General features: G+C 39.6%; 1 non-coding gene across 1 annotated transcript; it reads right to left on the reverse strand.

Annotated features, from left to right (window-relative positions):
- Window positions 1-5,983: 5,983 nt before the first annotated feature.
- On the reverse strand, window positions 5,984-6,056 carry TRNAC-ACA. Its single transcript has one exon. It is a non-coding gene; the product is annotated as a tRNA-Cys (tRNA).
- Between the last annotated feature and the right edge of the window lie 12,452 nt (window positions 6,057-18,508).

Below are 18,508 nucleotides of genomic sequence, written 5' to 3' on the forward strand. Positions count from 1 at the left end.
TATAATAAAGAAATGTCACGAAGAACAGCAGTGGAAACAAACCACTTGAAGCTCATACTGGGATTAAGGCAAGCTTCCCTTAGAACCTCTATCTCCAGTATCAGGTTTGAGCACAAGAATTAAGACAACACTTTGCCAGACACCTCTGCCTCTATTACTGTGTGTCTACAGAGAATGACAGAAATCTTCCCTTCTACGGACAGCCTTGCCATCACAGTCAGCCTTGAATTTGTCAAGATTAATTTAAATAGGACATTTAATCTTATCTTAGTCATCATAACAAGGCCCAGCGTTCCAATTCATCTCTTCACCTTCTGCACACTTATGTCCATGTGGCCCTATATTGAGCCACTCATGCCCAATACCTAAGACCATTCAACCTGCTTTAATTTCTGAAATATTTCAAATAGAACCCTATTAGGCCCCATTATTTCACTCTTTCCAAACTCCTAGACCAGTAAATTTAATGATACATCGTCACTAAACTTTTAAAAATATTTTCTATACCTTCTTGCCCTAAAAGGAAACCTAATTCTTCCCTGAGGACTCTGATTTCTCTGTAGGCATACCTATGTATTTCTCAAGCCTCCAAAGGTCTGTAGTTTATTGCTTTTTTCATACAATTCTCTTTCCTTCATCCCCAAATCCTCTAGTTTTGAATCTCATGTGATCAAACTGGATCATCAGATACACTTGATTTTTGTTGTCATAAGTCCTGATTCCTCAATATTTTATACCCTTCCCTCCAACACTATATTCTACATGCTTTCCACTGAAAATCTCTTATGTCAAAATATACCTACATGATCCTTCCAGTGACTTTGGCTTTTTAGGCCCTTAAGATTCTTTTTCCCACTGATCTGTTCTCTCTTTGGTTTCCATAGAAATATTTAGTCCATGCCATTATCAATAACTGCAAATACTCCATAATCTGATCTCCAGGTATCCGAACTCTGAATACCAATCCTTTGACATTAAGATGAGCTCCCATCCATGGATTCAATTACGTTTTCACTTCTACTGAATGGCATTTCTTCCTTTCCTTCCAAGATTAAATTATACAGCATTATGTGCTGAATTATATGGCATTATGTGTTCCCCTGAAATCCATATACCGAAGGCCTAATTTCCAGTACCCCAGGAGGTGACTGTATTGGAAGATAAGGCCGTTTAAGAGATAAATAAGATTAAATGAGATCATTTGTGTGGGCCTTAGTCCAGTTTGACTGTTGTCCTTATGATGAAATTTGGATGTACATAAAAACCCCATGGATGTATGTGCACAGAAAAAGACTATGAAGACACAGCAAAAATGTGGCAATCTGCAAGACACGAATAAAGGCCTCAGAAGAAACCAAATTTACCATCACCTTGATATTGAATTTATAGCCTCCAGAGCTGTGAGAAAATGTTTATTGTTTAAACCAGTGGTCTGTGGTATTGTGTTATGGTTGTGCTGTGCTTAACCTCTCAGTCATGTATGACTCTCTGCGACCTCATGGACTTTAGCTCACTAGGCTCCTATGTCCATGGGGATTCTCCAGGCAAGAATACTGGAGTGGGTTGCCATGCCCTCCTCCAGGAGATCTTCCCAACCCAGGGATCGTACCCAGGTCTCCCACACTGAAGGGGGATTCTTTACCATCTGAGCCAACAGGGTACCCCAAGAATACTGGAGTGGTAGCCTATCCCTACTCCAGGGGAACTTCCCAACCCAGGAATGAACCAGGGTCTCCTACATTGCAGGCAGATTCTTTACCAGCTGAAATACCAGGGAAGATGGCAGCCCCAACAAATAATAAAGATGTTACAGAGAGGTGGGGTGCTGCAGTAACAAACCCCCCAAAATATGGAGATTGCTTTGGAACTGGGAAAGAGGTAGAGACAGGCAGAGTTTTGAGATGCAACTTAGAAAAAGTCTACATGATATTGAAAAGACTGTAGGAACATGGAAATTAGAGGTGATTCTAGTTAAGCCTCAGATGGAAAAGGAGAACATGTTTATTGAAACCAGAGGAAGGGCAATCCTTTTCGTAATGTGGCAAAGAACTAGACTGAACTGTGAGAGAGGTCTCAAGAGGAACAAAAGTTGACTGTACCTTATTCTTGGATTTCTGGTATCCAGACAGTGAAAAAATAAATTTCTGTTATTAAAGCCTCTCAGTCTGTGCTAAAGAGGAGAGTGAAAAAGTTGGCTTAAAGCTCAACATTCAGAAAAACTAAAATCATGGCATCTGGTCTCATCACTTCATGGGAAATAGATGGGGAAACAGTGGATACAGTGGCAGGCTTTATTTTTCTGGGCTCCAAAACCACTGCAGATGGTGATTGCAGTCATGAACTTAAAAGACGGTTACTCCTTGGAAGGAAAGTTATGACCAACCTAGACAGCATATTAAAAAACAGAGACATTACTTTGCCAACGAAGGTCTGTCTAGTCAAGGCTATGCTTATTCCATTGGTCATGTGTGGATGTGAGAGTTGGACTATAAAGAAAGCTGAGCACTGAAGAATTGATGCTTTTGAACTGTGGTGTTGGAGAAGACTCTTGAGAGTCCCTTGGACTGCAAGGAGATCCAACCAGTCCGTCCTAGGGGAGATCAGTCCTGGGTGTTCATTGGAAGGACTGATGCTGAAGCTGAAACTCCAGTACTTTGGCCACCTGATGTGAAGAGCTGACTCATTTGAAAAGATCCTGATGCTGGGAAAGATTGAGGGCAGGAGAAAAAGGGGACAGCAGAGGATGAGATGTTTGGATGCATCACTGCCTCAATGGACATGGGTTTGGGTGGACTCTGGGAATTGGTGACGGACAGGGAGGCCTGGCGTGCTGTGGTTCATGGGGTCGCAAAGAGTCAGACATGAGTGAGCAACTGAACTGAACTGATAGCAAGCATGGTGGGTAATTAATTGGCACATAGTAATTCATTAAAATTACTCCTTTTCATACACTTTCTTCTTCCTTTCCCTCTCAGTTTATCATATTTGCTTGCAAAACCACAACTCTGGTTAAATCCAAAGTCTTTCTATCCTACACATGTAACATTCATCTCATTTAGTGTGGAGGAATAGAAAAACCTCATCCAAAACCACATTGGCTGGTCTTGCTTTAAAATTAAAACCACAGATGTCAACCGGGCCCTTAATTGCATTGCAATTATCCTATACTTGCCTTTTGCATTGATTTTTCTATTCTTAGGAGATTATTTCATATATTCTTTGCTTATCTCAAAGTTCTAACACTTAAATGTTCTCATTCTGAGATTAAAACTTTTCCTCTGATTTTACTGAGAAATTTGAAACAATCAAAACATAATTTCCACCATCTCTCATCCTCTTATTTCCTCATTTACCAGAATCTACACCTGAATGTGCTGATTACCCAACTGTTACCAAAGATCTCTTTTATCAGAAGATAATTCCTCTATTTCCTTTTAATATTTTTATACTTGTTTATTTTTTCATGCTTGAATAGTAACTTTAGAGCAGTTTTAACTAACAGAAAAAATACTCTTTGTGTTGTACGGTTTTATGGGTTTCGACAAATGCACAATGACCTATATGTAACATTACAGTATCATCTATACTATCTTGTTTCCTTTCACATTTTGGCAGTTATGAATAATGCTGTTGTAAACATTCATGTGCAGATTTTTGTGTATACAGAAGTTTTCACCTTATTTGGGTAAAAATCTAGATGTGAGATTCCTGGATTTTACAGTAACCCTGTGTTTAGCTTTGACGAAACTGCCAAACTGTCTTTCAAAACAGCTATACCATTTGGCATTCCCACCAGCAAGGAAAGAATTGCTCAACATCCTTACCAAAACTTGCTCTGTTAGTGTGTTGGATTTTAACCATTCTAGTAGGTATGCAGTAATATCTCACAGTGGTATCTTTTCATATGTTTTATATGTCATCCATTTATCTTTGGTGATATGTCTCTTCACATCTTAATAACTTCACTTTTGTATTACATCTGATTTGTTCTGCCAACTCAACAACAGTATCAAAATATCTCCTACAATTGCTTTTTGTTCCTCCCTATATAATTACCTCCCTCACTGAAAATAATAGCAATAATATATTTTCCAGCTAAAAAGCATCGTGTTCTACAAATCCTGATAGCTATCCTCATTTTTAGTTCACTTTCACAGTTCCTTTTTAAAATTTTCTTGACTGAGGCACAATTGATTTACAATAGTAGGTTAGTTTCAAGTCTACAGCAAAGTGATTCAGATATATTTATACTCTTTTTTCAGGTTATTTTCCATTATACCTTATTACAAGATACTGAATATAGTTCCCTGTGGTGTACAGTAAGTGTGTAATTCTGTGCCCAGTCACTCAGTCATGTCTGACTCTTTGTGACCCCATGGGCAGTAGCCTGCCAGGCTCCTCTGTCCATAGGATTTTCCAATTAAGAATACCAGAGTGGGCTGCTATTTCCTCCTCCAGGGGATCTTACCACCTTGGGAATTGAACCTGTGACTCCTATAGCTCCAGCGTTGGCAGGCGGATTCTTTACCACTGAGCCCAGTGGTAATGTATCTGCCTACCAAGCAGGAGACATGGGCTCAATCCCTGAGTTGGGAAGATCCTCTGGAGAAGGAAATGGCAACCCACTTCATTATTCTTATCTGGGAAATCTCATGGACAGAGAAGCCTGGTGTGCTACAGTCCATGGGGTTGCAAATAGTTGGAAAAAACTTAGTGACTAAACAACAAAAACAAATCTTAACAAAAACAAATGGCCATACTACCCAAGGCAATCTACAGATTTAATGTGATCCCTATCAACATACCCATGGCATTTTTTTATATGGAACCACAAAGGATCCAGGATTGCCAAAGCAATCCTGAGGAAAAAGAACAAAGCTGGAGGTAAAACTTCCCATATTTCAGACAATACTGCAAAGCTACAGTAATCAAAATAGCAAAGTATTGGCACAAAAAAATAGGTATATAGAGTACAGAATAGAACAGGTACAGAACAGAGAGCCCAGAAAGAAACCCACACACTTATCGTCAGTTAATTTATGACAAAGGATGTAAGAATATACAATGGAAAAAAGAGAGTCTCTTAAGCAAGTGATATTGGGAAAGCTGGGCACAGCCTTGTGTAAATCAATGAAATCAGAATACTTTCTCACACCATATATGAAAAAAAAGAAAAACTCAAAATGTTTAAAGACTTTAAGGCATGTTAACATAAAACACTTAGAAGAGGACATAGAGAAAACATTCTGTGACATAAACTATAGCAATATTTTCTTAGATCAGTCTCTCAAGGCAAATGAAATAAAACCAAAGATAAAGAAATGGGACCTAATCAAACTCAAAAAGCTTTTGCACAGCAAAGCAAAGCATTAGCAAAACCAAAAGACAATATATAGAATGGAGGAAAATATTTGCAAGCGATGTGGCTGACAAGGGATTAGTCTCCAAACTTTACAAACAGCTCATGCAGCTCAGTATCATAAAAACAAACAACCCAGTCAGAAGAGCCTGGTGGAGGATAGTCCATGGGCTCACAAGAGTTGGACACAACCTAGCAAGTAAACAACGAGGTGTGGAAGTATCAGTTGCTTAGCTGTGTCTGACTCTTTGCAACCCCATGAACTGTAACCCACCAGACTGCTCTGCCCCTGGAATTCTACAGGCAAGAAATCCTGGAGTGAGTAACCATTCCCTTCTCCAGGGGATCTTCCCAACTGAAGGACTGAACCGGGGTCTCCAGCATTGCATCTGAGCCACCAGGAAACAATGAAGGAAACCAAATATACTCATTTAAACCATGTTTATTTCTACCCATATTTCTCTCCCAGAGAGTAAAAGAAAGTGAAAGTGAAGTCTCTCAGTTGTGTCCGACTCTTTGCGACCCCATGGACTGTAGCCTACACCACACTCCTCTGTCCATGGGATCCATGGGATTTTCCAGGCAAGAATACAGAGTGGGCTGCCATTTCCTTTTCCAGGGGATCTTCCTGACCCAGGGATTGAACCTGGGTCTCCTGCATTGTAGGCAGACACTTTACCATCTGAGCCATCAAGGAAGTCACTTTACTCCCAGGGGTTTGAGAAATAACTGATAATGCCTTGATTCTCTGTTTTGTTTATAATTACTATTCATGTTCTTTACTTTGCTTTGCCCTGATTTCCAGTTACTTCTTGGGGTCCTGAGACCATGATGGCTTTTCAGAGACACTTACCCCAGCAATCTGAGTCACATTATTCAATTTCTCTACCATTTGAGTATATCATTTTCCTAAAAGCAGCTTCACAGAATGCCTCACTTTGATTACCAAATAACTCATGAAATATTCAGGCCACACAAGACCTCCTGTGCTTTCCCCATATTGGTGCCTGCAAAATATCCTTTTGGGGGCTTTTCATGGGCTATTTCCTCCAGCACCATCAATACTGTCTAATCAGATTCCCAGACTCCATTGCAAACTGACCTTCCCTTCCTCCCACCCCCAAAACAAAATCAATGGTTTGGAGCCATGCTTCAGGTTGAAACAAAACTATTTGACATTTAAGTCCATTCCAACCAACCACAATTTATGTTTGTTTGCACCTGGAGATACCTTTTCATATGTTGTGGGTTGAAAGAGGAGGGCATTGTTTTTCAGGTGGATGTAACAGTCTTTTCCTGGGCTGTAACTATATAGAATGATCCTTATACTCTTTCCGAGTCTTGAATGAGGCATTTAGATGGCATGAGATAAGCGAACATGACATATAGTTAATTTCTGGCATGACTATGTTACTTGGAATTGCAGAATCTTCAATACCCAATAAGTTATTGTTCTTTTTGTAACCCACTCAGGTTTCAGAGTTCACAAAAAACATGAAACATAAGGGAATTATTGATGAAATATTTTGTACATGTCCCAAGAGAAGTTATTCTCCTTAGGGAAGAGTTTTCAATATTTTAACTATAGCTTATCAATAGAAATTATTTGTATCATATACATAATAAACAGCATAAAAATACAGCTAGGTTAATTTTTGACTTGTGTGTGTTACTTAAATTCCAGGAATACTAAATAAGCAGTTAGACACAAATATCTGAAGTTCCCTAGATAGAAATCAAACTAATTTTAAAATACTTAAAATCCAAAAATATCAATTTAAAAACCACTTGGAACAACGAAAAGTTATAAAAACAACAGATGTAAACACACATGGTTTAATGGCATGTCTAATATTTGGTATTACTAGTGATGGCATAGCCCAGATGTCCTCTTACAGTCATGTTTTTCTCAGAAAAGGAGGATTTGTCTTTTATTGAGATTTCCACAGTTTTCTTTAGAACTGTGTTCAGTCAGTACAGGATATATTCATTACAGTATTAATACTAGGGGAGAATACCACAGAGCATTTCTTCGATACCATGCTCTCCTTAATGGTCATAGTTTTACTTACCACTCTTCAGATTTTCAGTTCTGTTCAGTTCAGTCGGTCAGTCATGTCCAACTCTGTGCAACCGCATGGACTGTAGCACGCCAGGCCTCCCTGTCAATCACCAGCTCCCGGAGTTTCCCCAAACTCATCTCCATTGAGTCAATGATGCCATCCAACCATCTCATGCTCCATCATTCCCTTCTCCTCCCGCCTTCTGTCTTTCCCAGCGTCAGGGTCTTTTCAGTGAGTCATGTCTTTGAATCAGGTGGCCAAAGTATTGAAGTTTAAGCTTCAACATCAGTCCTTCCAATGAACACCCAGGACTGATTTCCTTTAGGATGGACTGGTTGGATCTCCTTGCAGTCCAAGGGACTCTCAAGAGTCTTCTCCAACACCACAGTTCAAGAACATCAATTATTCGGCACTCAGCTTTCTTCACAGTCCAACTCTCACATCCATACATGACCACTGGAAAAACCATTGCCTTGAATAGGTGGACCTTTGTTGGCAAAGTAATGTCTCTGTTTTTTAATATGCTGTCTAGGTTGGTCATAACTTTCCTTCCAAGGAATAAGCATCTTTTAAGTTCATGGCTGCAATCACCATCTGCAGTGATTTGGGAGCCCCCAAAAATAAAGTCAGCCACTGTTTCCATTATTTCCCCATTTATTTCCCATGAAGTGATGGGACCAGATGCCATGATCTTTGTTTTCTGAATGTTGAGCTTTAAGCCAACTTCTTCATTCTCCTCTTTCAGTTTCATCAAGAGACTCTTTAGTTCTTCTTTGCTTTCTGTCATACAGGTGGTGTCATCTGCATGTCTGAGGTTATTGATATTTCTCCAGGCAATCTTTTTTCCAGCTTGTGCTTCATCCAGCCCAGTGTTTCTCATGATGTACTCTGCATAGAAGTTAAATAAGCAGGGTGACAATGTAAAGCCTTGATGTACTCTTTTTCCTATTTGGAACCAGTCTGTTCTTCCATGTCTAGTTCTAACTACTGCTTCCTGACCTGCATTCAGCTTTTTCAAGAGGCAGGTCAGGTTGTCTGGTATTCCCATCTCTTTCATAATTTTCCACAGTTTATTGTGATCCACACAGTTGAAGGCTTTGGCCTCGTCAATAAAGCAGACATAGATGTTTTTCTGGAACTCTCTTGCTTTTTTGATGATCCACTGGATGTTGGCTATTTGGTCTCTGGTCCCTCTGCCTTTTCTAAAACCAGCTTGAACATTTGGAATTTCACGGTTCAAATATTGTTGAAGCCTGGCTTGGAGAATATTGAGCATTACGTTACTGGCGTGTGAGATGAGTGCGATTGTGTGGTAGTTTGAACATTCTTTGGCATTGCCTTTCTTTGGGATTGAAACAAAAACTGACCTTTTCCAGTCCTGTGGCCACTGCTGAATTTTCCAAATTTGCTGGCATATTGAGTGCAGCACTTTCACAGCATCATCTTTCAGGATTTGAAATGGCTCAACTGGAATTCCATCACCTCCACTAGCTTTGTTTGTAGTGATGCTTCATAAGGCCCACTTGACTTCACATTCCAGGATATCTGGCTCTAGGTGAGTGATCACACCATCATGATTATCTGGGTCGTGAAGAAATTTTTTGTATATTTCTTCTGTGTGTTCTTGCCACCTCTTCTTAATACCTTCTGCTTCTATTAGGTCCATACCATTTCTGTGCTTTATTGAGCCCATCTTTGCATGAAATGTTCCCTTGGTAGCTATAATTTTCTTGAAGAGATCTCTAGTCTTTCCCAATCTATTTTTTTCTTCTATTTCTTTGCGTTGACCACTGAGGAAGGCTTTCTTATCTCTCCTTGCTATTCTTTGTAACTCTGCATTCAAATGGGTATATCTTTCCTTTTCTCCTTTTCTCTTTGCACCTCTTCTTTCACAGCTTTTGTAAGGCCTCCTCAGACAGCCATTTTGCCTTTTTGCATCGTTTTATTGGGGATGGTCTTGATTCCTGTCTCCTGTACAATGTCACAAACCGCTGTCCATATTTCATCAGGCACTCTATCAAATCTTTTCCCCTAAATCTATTTCTCATTTCCACTGTATAATCATTAGGGATATGATTTATGTCACACCTGAATGGTCTAGTGGTTTTCCCCATTATTTTCAATTTAATTCTGAATTTGGCAATATGGAGTTCATGATCTGAGTCACAGTCAGCTCCAGGTCTTGCTTTTACTGACTGTATAGTGCTTCTTCATCTTTGGCTGCAAAGAATATAATATATCTGATTTCAGTGTTGGCTATCTTGTGATGTCCATGTGTAGATTTTACAATTTCCTTCAGATTTTATAATTTCCTAAAGAATGTAAATATGATTTTTACCAACAGAAATCAATACCTAATGAGATAATTTAATAGGAAAATTTTAAAATGTAAATATAGGGTCAACCTTATATATTGAAGTCTTCTGAGAATACTCTAAGGGTACAAAAGTAATATAGAGACTCTGTCTTCTATTACATACATCAGCTGGAAAGGCACAATCAGTTCAGCTCAGTCACTCAGTTGTGTCCAACTCTTTCTGACCCCATGAACCGCAGCACACCAGGCTTCCCTGTCCATCACCAGCTCCTGGAGTCCACCCAAACCCATGTCCATTGAGTCGGTGATGCCATCCAACCATCATCCTCTGTCGTCCCTTTCTCCTCCTGCCCTCAATCTTCCCAGCATCAAGGTCTTTTCAAATCAGTCAACTCTTCACATCAGGTGGCCAAAGTATTGGAGTTTCAGCTTCAAGATCAGTCCTTCCAGTGAACACCCAGGGCTGATCTCCTTTAGGGTGGACTGGTTGGATCTCCTTGTAGTCCAAGGATCTCTCAAGAGTCTTCTCCAACATCACAGATCAAAAGCATCAATTCTTTGGTGCTCAGCTTTCATTATAGTACAACTCTCACCAATAGGCCATAGGTGTCTATTGGACCATAGCCTTGACTAGATGGACCTTTGTTGACAAAGTAATGTCTCTGCTTTTTAATATGCTATCTATGTTGGTCATAACTTTCCTTCCAAGGAGTAAGTGTCTTTTAATTTCATGGCTGCAATCACCATCTGCAGTGATGTTGGAGCCCAGAAAAATAAAGTCTGACACTGTTTTCACTGTTTCCCCATCTATTTCCCATGAAGTGATGGGACCAGATGTCATGATCTTTGTTTTCTGAATGTTTAGCTTTAAGCCAACTTTTTCACTCTGGAAGTTCATGGTTCACATGTTGCTGAAGCTTGGCTTGGAGAATTTTGAGCATTACTTTACTAGCGTGTGAGGTGAATGCAATCATGTGGTAGTTTGAGCATTCTTTGGCATTGCTTTTCTTTGGGATTGGAAAGGCACAATATATACATTTAAAAAACTGGAAAACTGCTACAGCAGCATACAATATGCAACTTCTTATGTAAAATGATAGAACCATGGTCAGAAAATTTAGAGCAAAGAACTTAAGTATTCTGTCCTGTTAAGGCAGGTTTTATTCTACATATGTATTTTGATCAGCAGAGGAAAACCTCTCTTCATGGTAGAACCACTGATACATAAATTATTGATACTTATCCTTGTTGGTTCACAAACTGGCCCTCATATATGGTGGGCAAAGAGAGACCAAAGGAAGAAGCAGACCACTCCTGACTGATGAATGGCATGTTTAGTAAGCAAAGGAACTTACTCACCAGACTTGTCTTGGGTAATTGCAAGATGAGTAGATCTCCACACCCACAGGGGAGGGGTGATGAGTCCCTGATTGCCTAGGTCCATTTCACATTTCAACCAGTGGTCACGTCCTCTTAATGACCTCCTCCAACAATCCCCTATAGGTCCATTCAGATAGTGTTTAAGAATATTCACATATCATAATCCCTAAAGAAATAAAAAGGACAAGCAGATTTTTGTAAAACCACAAATTAGTGGTTATCTTTCTGATGATTTAAGGATAGAAAAACATATTTGAGATAGTTATGAATACACATATATAGAGTTTCAAATTTTAACACATAATTGAGCAAAACGAAAGAAAAATTATCTGTAATGTGATCTGTGCTATAATTCATCCAAAACTAGAAACAAATTCAAGAGGAAGAATCAAAATTTAGAAACTAAAGGTAAGAGTAGACTTGATCCAAATGCATCTTGTTCAAGAAACAGAGAATAACATAGATGACGTATATGAGATAGGATTCATACCCAAACTTATTCATTATTGTTCACATTTTTCTCCTCTAGAATACAAATTCCAAATGAGCATTAAAAAGAGAGCTCTGGATCCTAACTCTAAGTGTATTCGTTTAAACAAAACAGAATTAGTTTTTCAGTTTAGTAAAGCAACCGATCTATCTGAGCACAACAGGAATGCTGCCATTTTAATTGGAGAGGACACAAGGGGATTTATTCTCGATCCTTTAAGCTTCTACTTCGGGAGACTAAAATGTGCTAAAAAAAAATTCTGATCCAATTTTAGAAAATATTTCAAATCCATTAAGATTCTCCATGCTCCCCTTCTCTGGAAACATGATTATTTTGAGAACATCTGTACTTTCACATGACTGCCTGCTTTGTGTTGAGATATAAAAAGAGAAAAAAATTGAACAAGCAGATTCATGTGGTTCATGTGTAGAGGCTAAACAAGGGAAACTTGATTTTAGAGTGCTGATTGCTTAGTTGAAAGATAGAAATTGTCAAGAAGTTAAAATTTTGTTGAGAACTTTATTTAGCAATCTCAATGAGATTTCTCCTGGTTTAAATAAATTATAAAAGTTCTTAAACAATATGTATTGTTGATTTTAATTAAAAATATAAATATCATTATTGAAGTTTTTTCTATAATAGAGGATTTAAGAAAGAAGAGGGAAGGGCTTCACTGGTAGTTCAGTGCAATGGACCTTGAAAGACTCCACCTTTCAATGCAAGGAACATCAATTCAATCCGTGGTCCTGGAAAATCCCACATGCTGCAGAGCAACTAATCCTGTGCATCCCAACTACTGAGCCTGTGCTTTCGAGCCCAGGAGCCACAACTACTGAAGCCGTTGTGCCCTAGAGCCTGTGCTCTGCAACAAGAGAAGGCATTTCAGTGAGAAGCCAGTGTGTGCAGCTGGAGAGTAGGCCCTGCTTGCTGCAACTAGAGAGTAGCCCCTGCTTGCTGAAACTAGAGAAAGTCTGCACATAGCCATGAAGACCCATCACTGCCAAATAAATCAAGACTTTCAAACTTGATAGGAAACAAAAGTTCAGTTAAAAAAAAAAAAGGAAAGAAAAGGAAAGACCAAATCATCTCCTCAAATAATTATTCTGATGTACTAAGCAACAATTTATAGCCTTAAAACCCTTGTAAAGAACTATTATAAAATATCCACACAGTTTTCTGAGAACATTTAAGCTGAAATTTAATTAATATTTTTTTAACATTTGAATAATAGGCTCAGATTTTTCTTTTTTAGTGATTTATATAAATTGACTTTGATTTTTAAAGGAGATATTTCACTTGTGCTACTTTTAGAAAACATATACTGATTTATGATTTTATTGATTTGGTTTAAATAGTACCCAGGGGTCAAATAACAAACTAAATCAATCAAGATCTGAAAACTTCTAGGCATGTAAGGAAACAGTTAAAATGCTTGACAAAAAGAAAAACATTGCCACAATCTTTTGGCACTTTGCTTAATATGAGAAAGCCTAGGCTTCAACAGTATGTGAATCAACAACTTTCAGATGCACAAGCTGCATTTAGAAAAGACAGAGGAAACAGAGATCAAATTGCCAATATCCACTGGGTCACAGAGAAAGCAAGAGAATTCCAGAGAAACACCTATGTCTGCTTCATTGACTACATTAAAGCCTTTGACTGTGTGGATCACAGCAAACTGTGGAAAATTCTTAAAGTAATGAGAATACCAGACCACCTTACCTGCCTCCTGAGAAAGAGGTCAAGAAGCAATAGTTAGAAAACGGATATGATACAATGGACTGATTCCAAATTGGGAAAGGAATATGTCAAGACTCTATATTGTCACCCTGCTTATTTAACTTCTATGCAGAGTACATCATGCAAAATGCAGGTTGGTGAAGCCCAAGCTAAAATCAAGATAGCCGGGAGAAATATCAATAACCTCAGATATGCAGATGACACCACCCTTATGACAGAAAGCAAAGAAGAACTAAAGAGCCTGTTGATGAAAGTGAAAGAGGAGAGTGAAAAAGTTGGCTTAAAATTCAACATTCAGAAAACGAAGATTATGGCATCTGGTCCCATCATGTCATGGCAAATAGATGGGGAAATAATGGAAACAGTGAGAGACTTTATTTTCTTGGGCTCCAAAATCACTGCAGATGGTGATTGCAGCCATGAAATTAAAAGACACTTGCTCCTTGGAAGGAAAGCTGTGACCACCCTAGACAGTATATTAAAAGGTTGAGACATTACTTTGCCAACAAAGGTCCACCTAGTCAAAGCTATGGCTTTTCCAGTGGTTATGTATGGATATGAGAGTTGAACTATAAAGAAAGCTGAGCACCGAAAAATTAATGCTTTTGAACTGTGGTGTTAGAGAAGACTGTTGAGAGTCCCTTGGACTGAAAGAAGATCAAACCTGTCCATCCTAAAGGAAATCAGTCCTAAATATTCACTGGAAGGACTGATGCTGAAGCTGAAACTCCAATATTTTGGCCACCTGATGTGAAGAACCGACTCATTGGAAAAGACCCTGATGCTGGCAGAAAAGGTAGGAGAAGGAGACAACAGAGGATGAGATGGTTGGATGGCATCGCTGACTCAATGGACATGAGTTTGGGGAAACTCCGGGAGTTGGTGTTGGACAGGGAAGCCTGGTGTGCTGCAGTCAATGAGGTCACAAAGAGTCAGAAATGACTGAGCAACTGAGCTGAACTGATCTGATAACACTCCAAACTATTTTGATTTATAACCAGAGTGTTTCATTTTAACTGTAGTCACATACCTAGCTACTTCCTTAAAATGTTATTTTACATTTAAATAATGCCAAAATATTGTGTTACTAAGTAACTCAACATGTCTACAGCCAAAATACCAATGATTGTGCTAACACTGCTCAAAGTAACAGCAATTAACAGCAACTCTGGTTGCTCAGATCAAAAATGTACTGTCATCTTTGCCTTCTCCCTTTTTCTCACCTTCCACATAAAATCCATCTGAAAATCATTGATGATAACTTAGAAATACATACAGAATCCAACTCTCAAACTCCATTGCTAACAACCTACTTCATTCCCCTATTACAGATAAATTTTTTAAAGCACTTTTTGAAAAAAAAATTAACAATCTTTTATAAGTCAGTATATGTTTTACTCTGCCACCGATGCATGTGTGAAATAAGAGCCCCAGGTCATCAGACTGGTGGATGTCTGAACCATGTCTGACTTCTTATCCCAGCCGGAGCACACACCTTCTAGGTAATTCCTGTTCAATGACTGCTTCCAAATGCAGATGACCATATAGTTGTTCATCCCCAAAGTAGAGCAGACAAACCATGAGAAGACTAAAGCCCCAGAGGATGGAAGACTGACCACCAGGAAAAGCAGCTGCAGTCTCTGCTTGGCCCCATTTTCACTCAGCTTCACCATGGTGATCGCCCAAACAGCACAGAGGACCTGCCACAAGGCTTACTGTGACAGGAATCTGAAAGGAAGGGGCGTACACACAGTGCGTGCGGGCTTTGAGACAGGAGTTGTAAAGTGTCGTCCCCAAAGTTGTTGAGTTTATTTCCCTCCTTCCGCTGTTGCACAGGTGTGGTCAGAGGGAGGCCAGCTAGGACCTGGGATCTGGGACCCTTGGCTGCAATGCTTGCCCTTGGAGGAACACTTCCTTGAGCAACAGAATATAAAGAAACTACAAGGAAATAAAACAGCCGAGTACATACAAAAAAAAAAAAAAAATAGACCAGAAACCCAACTGCTATTTTTGAGTGTCGGGAGCAAAAGCATGGTACTGCACGTGGTCCCCGCATGCAGCACCACTAAGGGGGTGTGCAGACCACCAGAGCCACCCCTCAGGATCTGCCTCTACCCTCCCCTGTTTAAGGGGCCAGCTCGCCCCCTCCTCCAGGAGCAAGCGAGGGAATCTGTCACCTGTTTTCCCTCCCTTGTGCTATAGCACGAGTCTCAGTAGGGCCTTACCTGAATTTCTCCTCTGACTTCTCATCATTTCTATTGATTAGAGTCCAAGAACCCTGGTCAGTAACAAATGCTCTGCCTATCTACCAAAGTAATTATTTAAAAATCATCTAGGTCATACCACTCTTGTGCAGAACACAAGAATGGCTCCAAGAGGAAGAGTCGGTGCACAGTGGCCTGAAAGAGCAAACCTTAAGTAGCTCCCAGTTCCTTCCTTGCTACTTCTCACATGACCCTAGTTACTCAAGCCCTCCTTGAGTTTCCTTAATATCCATGTTCCAACCTTGATGATCTCTGCACTGGCTTCTTACTCTGCTTGGAAATGCCTTCCTTTACATACATGTATGTCTAAAATCTGCTCATTTGATACCTTCCCTTTGGAGTTCTATCTCCACCAACCTAGTTAACATTACAATGCAGTACTCCAAGCCCAGCCCAGCCCTACTTTTTAGTTTTGTATTTTACGGTTTTTCTTAGCACTAGTCTCCTTTTAACTTACTATGTAACTTAAAAATGTATTGTGAATATATTCAGTGGCTGTCCAACCTTATAAGAATGCAGGGATTTTTTTTTAATGTATTTTAATTTCTAAAGTAAAGCAGTATTTAGCACATGGACACAGCCAAATATGTATTTTATGTTAGAAATTGGATAAGAAAATAAATATGAATTAAACATATATGATAAGAAGCAAACAAGAAGGCTATCAATATCTGAGCTTAATTTATAATATCTTGGACTGAAACTTTAATAAAAGTACTTTGAGGAAATAATAAAAAGTCAAATTACATTTAACTTGATCACAGTTAATAATTTCATCAGTTTGTTGCTCTGCAGGTCTATTTCAGTGGCCTTCCTTTGTGGCTCAGTTGGTAAAGAATCAGCCTGCAGTGTAGGAAACCTGGGTTTGATCCCTGGGTTGGAAAGATCCCCTGGAGAAGGGAAAGGCTACCCATGCCAGTATTCTGGTCTGGAGAATTCCATGAACTGTATAGTCCATAGCCTTGCAAAGAGTCAGACAGAACTGAGCAACTTTCACTTTCACTTTTATTTCAGTGGAATATGTAGAGATTCCTGAAAGCTTGAGTTTCTTCACCATATGCTGTGGTGTCAACTCAACAATTCCCTAATTACCAGCAGACTACCTCTAGCAGGTTTTACATAAGTACAAATTATTTTATTTAATCTGAAGGTAAAATTACATATCTATCCAGAAATTTAGGGGCTTTTCCCAGGTGGTGCTAATGGTAAAGAATCCATCTGCCAATGCAGGAGGCACAAGAACATGGGTTGGATCTCTGGGTCAGGAAGATCCCCTGGAGTAGGAAATGGTGGCAACCTACTCCAGAACGGTGCCTGGAAATTCCATGGACAAGGAGACTGACGGGCTATGGTCCATTGGGTTGCAAAGGATTGGTCATGAATGAGCAGAGCGGACACATCCAGAAATTTCATAAGGCATTATTTTTAGATACTTTTCCAATAAGTCATTCCTCTTACATCTATGATTTCCCAGTCTCCTAACCTCAGTTTCCACTCCTACATACATATTAAAGTTCAAAAATCACATATATGCTTTAATCGCATGTTCAATTCAGTTCAGTCGTGTCAACTCTTTGCAACCCCATGAACTGCAGCACGCCAGGCCTCCCTGTCCATCACCAACTCCTGGAGTTTACCCAAACTCATGTCCATTGAGTTGGTGATGCCATCCAACCATCTCATCCTCTGTCATCCCCTTCTCCTCCTGCCCTCAATCTTTCCCAGCATCAGGGTCTTTTCAAATGAGTCACCTCTTTTCATCAGGTGGCCAAAGTGTTGAAGTTTCAGCTTCAACATCAGTCTTTCCAATGAACACCCAGGACTAATCTCCTTTAGGATAGACTGGGTGGATCTCCATGCAGTCCAAGGGACTCTCAAGTGTCTTCTATGACACCACAATTCAAAATAATCAATTCTTCTGTGCTCAGCTTTCCTTATAGTCCAACTCTCACATCCATACATGACTACTGGAAAAACCATAGCCTTGACTAGATGGACCTTTGTTGACAAAGTAATGTCTCTGCTTTTTAATATGCTGTCCAGGTTGGTCATAACTTTCCTTCTAAGGAGTGTCTTTTAATTTCATGACTGCAGTCACCATCTGCAGTCATTTTGGAACCCAGAAAAATAAAGTCAGCCACTGTTTCCCCATCTATTTCCCATGAAGTGATGGGACCAGATGCCATGATCTTTGTTTTCTGAATGTTGAGCTTTAAGTCAACTTTTTCACTCTCCTCTTTCATCAACAGGCTCTTTAGTTCTTCTTCCCTTTCTGCCATAAGGGTGGTGCCATCTGCATATCTGAGGTTATTGATATTTCTCCCAGCAAACTTGATTCCAGCTTGTGTTTCTTCCAGCCCAGTGTTTCTCATGATGTACTCTGCATAGAAGTTAAATAAGCAGGGTGACAGTATACAGCCTTGATGTTCTCCTTTTCCTATTTGGAATCAGCCTGTTGTTCCATGTCCAGTTCTAACTGCTGCTTCCTGACCTGCATACAGGTTTCTCAAGAGGCAGGTTAGGTGGTCTGGTATTCCCATCTCTTTAAGGATTTCCCATAGTTTATTGTGATCCACATAGTCAAAGGCTTTGGCATAGTCAATAAAGCAGAAATAGATGTTTTTCTAGAACGCTCTTGCTTTTTTGATGATCCAACGGATGTTGGCAATTTGGTCTCTGGTTCCTCTGCCTTTTCCAAAACCAGCTTGAACATCTGGAAGTTCATGTTTCACGTATTGCTGAAGCCTGACTTGGAGAATTTTGAGCATTACTTTACTAGCGTGTGAGATGAGTGCAATTTTGTGGTAGTTTGTGTTTCTTTGGCATTGCCTTTCTTAGGGGTTGGAATGAAAACTGACCTTCTCCAGTCCTGTGGCCACTGCTGAGTTTTCCAAA

The sequence above is a fragment of the Cervus canadensis genome, chromosome 20 (assembly GCF_019320065.1).
Source record: "Cervus canadensis isolate Bull #8, Minnesota chromosome 20, ASM1932006v1, whole genome shotgun sequence".
Classification (NCBI taxonomy): Eukaryota; Metazoa; Chordata; class Mammalia; order Artiodactyla; family Cervidae; genus Cervus; species Cervus canadensis.